This window comes from Phodopus roborovskii, unplaced genomic scaffold (genome assembly GCF_943737965.1).
Source record: "Phodopus roborovskii unplaced genomic scaffold, PHOROB, whole genome shotgun sequence".
Lineage (NCBI taxonomy): Eukaryota > Metazoa > Chordata > Mammalia > Rodentia > Cricetidae > Phodopus > Phodopus roborovskii.
In genome coordinates, this window is record NW_026126418.1 from 30286338 (window position 1) to 30289454 (window position 3117).

The 3117-nt window shown below is 37.0% G+C and overlaps 1 non-coding gene across 1 annotated transcript; it reads left to right on the forward strand.

Annotated features, from left to right (window-relative positions):
* The first annotated feature begins 937 nt into the window (after positions 1-937).
* LOC127222884 (U1 spliceosomal RNA) lies at positions 938-1107 on the forward strand. The gene has a single exon (XR_007834573.1). It is a non-coding gene; the product is annotated as a U1 spliceosomal RNA (small nuclear RNA).
* Positions 1108-3117: the final 2010 nt, after the last annotated feature.

Consider the following 3117-nt stretch of genomic DNA (forward strand, 5'->3'; position numbering starts at 1 on the left):
GCCATAAATAAATGTTTCTCTTGCCTTATGTCTATACCAGCATTTTTTTCATCATTTTGCTTTTTCCTTATCTATTCTGAGTGGGGTAATTGTAAAGTAGTTTTAATTTGCATTTCCTTGATGGCTTAGGATATTGAACATTAAGAAAAATGGTTTTTAGGAGTTTGTATTTCATCTTTTGATAACTCTGATTAGTTCCATGCAGTTGTTTTTTGAATTAGGTTGTTTTTTTGGTTTTAATTTTTTGAGTTTGTTTAATCTAGATACTCTCTGTTACATAGCTGGTAAAGATTTTCCCCCATTCTGTAAGCTGCCTCTTCACTTGAATGATTGCATTTTAGTTTTCTTGAGGTCCTATTTATTGATGATTGGTCTTTTAAAATTTTATTTATGTGTATGGATGTTTTGACTGCATGCATGTCTGTGTACCATTTGTGTGACTGGTGCCTGGTACCTGGTGCCTGGTGCTAGAGGAGTCAGAAAAGGATGTTGAATCCTCTAGGACTGAAGTAACAGATAGTTGTGAGTTATTATGTGGGTGTTGGGAATGAATCCAGGTCCTCTGGAAGGATAATCAGAGTTCTTAACCACTGAGCCACCTCCCCCACCCCAGCTTCCAAATGGTTGCTCTTACTTCCTGTGCTATTAGAGTACTGACCAGAAAGTCTTTCTGTGCCAATAAGCTCAGGAATATTCCTTACTTTCTCCTCGCTTAGATTCAGGGCATCAGGTTTTAAGTTGAGTCCTTGATCTATTTGGAGTTCAGTTTTGTGAAGTGTAAGAGATAAGGACCAAGTTCCATTCTTTTCCATGTAGTTATTTGAGTTGACTAACAGTATATTTGGTTAGCACTAAAAACATGATATTTAGGTTAGTGAGGCACCATCAAGCACACCGATCAAGTTAATGAAAATCTGAAATTAAGACATACAAACATATTCTTACGTGGCAAGGGAGATACCATGATCACCAAGGTAGCTTTCCCAGGGCTAAGCTTATCCACTGAACACCATATGTGCTGACCCCTGTGATCTCTCCAAATGTGGGAAACTCAACTGCATATTTTGTAGTAGTTGGGGCAAGGGGGAAAGTGTACAAAAGTCCCAGGACATGGTGGCTCACACCTATAGTCCCATTACCTGAGGCTGAAGTAAGGTTGCCTTGAGTTTGTATGAGTCAACCTGGGCTTCATTGTGAGTTATAGGTCAGCTTGGATTATGGAGTGAGATTTTGTGTCAATAAAAAGAAAAGAAAATAGTACAAATGATGAAAAAGAATTTTGAGAAAAAGTCTTATTAAATTGATTTTTAATTAAAACAATTTTATTAATGTATTTATTTAAAGTGCTTTTTAATGGTAATGTCTTCAAATGATATGAACTCAAAGAAGGAACTGAACCCATCCTCCCACTTCCCTTCAGTTGCTAACAGGCGCCACTACCATCCCAGCAATGATGGTAGGCTAATTTATTGTCAAAATGGTGGATTATCCAGGCTTCCTTATCCTTTGCTTGCCTCTAGACTTTTGGACATTTCTCAGCTTGTTATGTCTCACTGTGGTAATATAATATAAGTTGAAATTAAGGTAGTCAATGTTACAACTTCTAGTAAATAGCTGGGTGGAGGGAGAAAAAACAATTAGTGACTGGAAGGAAATTTAGAGTCCAAATGGATTGTAGTTGCGTGCATTTCATTAGCACACATAATTGATAGCAATGCTAATGCATTAGAATGATTATTCTTTAATGCTCAGCTTGCATTATTAGCACACGTGTATTTCATTAACATACATAAGCAAGACCATTTATACATGTGGTAGCAAATGAGCTTTTAAAAGTCATTTTGTAGTTAGTGCACATTTGTAAGGCCCATCCACTAGTGTATGTAAATGTAAACACTTCTGCATGCTATGCTGACATCTTTAAGTAATTGGAAATTCAGTATAGAAGTTGTGTCCAGCCTTAAGACCAATCTCAGTTAAAAGGTTATACCTTTTAATAGCTGAATAGGCTGCCCCCTCAGACATACCTCAGAGCAGAGAATTTATTATATAAGGTACGATCTCATTGGGTATGCAAGGTAAATAACCTCATTAAGAATGGAATCTGAAGGAGACACAGTACTATTCAAATAGGGCAAAAAGGGGGCAACAAGGTAGAACAAAGGCAGTTATGAAAGTCAACCACTGCTTTATTTTGTGTTGAATAAAATAGATTACCAGGGCTGCTACTTAAAATCGAGAAGAGCCAAAGAAAGAGCCCTGGGCAGATTCATCCTTTTGTTCAAAGCAATGGATTAGAACATAGCCTGTTGGTCATGAATTAACTGAACAATTCCCAAAAGGTAGAAAACGTTTATTTCACAAGTGTATCTTTAAAGGGCTGTGAAGAAAAACATCCTCTTGGGTACGTTTCCCTCAAATGTGGGCATCCCTGATAGATGATTTGATCGCTATTTTTATGTTTCCCATGCCTTCTCTTATGCTAGAATTTCTCTTTTTAATTGAAAATAAAGTATTCTCATACATTATATTCTAGTCATGGTTTTTCCTCCCTTATTTGTTCCAGATCCTCCCAGCCTCTCTATCCTTCCAACTCCATGCCTCCTTTTTCTTTTTCTTAACAAAACAAACAGGCAAGTAAAAAAAGACAAACAAGCTAGATAAAATGCAATGAACAATCTAATGAAAGGAAGGAAGGAAGACCATGAGAAACACACACACACACACCAACTCAAAACCATAATATATAAGCAAAAGACAAGCAAGGTTAAAAAAATTCTCAGACACAGTAATATGAGACAGAAATTCTCTCAAAATCCTTTGCGTTCATTTCTTGTTGGCCATACTTCTGGGTATCAGGCTTGTCTTTAGTGTGGTTCTTTTGGAGAAGCTAAGTTTCCATTTTGGAGTTGTTAGTTGGAGATAGCTTGAGTTGGGGCTGGGAGCTTGTGTCTATTTCTCCTTCTCAGTGCTGAAACCATGTCTGGTTGTCCTCTGACTTTTACATATAGCTTATGGTGTGTACATGAACGCAGGTGTGCACACAAACAAGTGTAAAATATTGAATTGGAGCCTCTAGAACAAAACATTTCTAAAATAGAAAAGCTAGTTGGATAT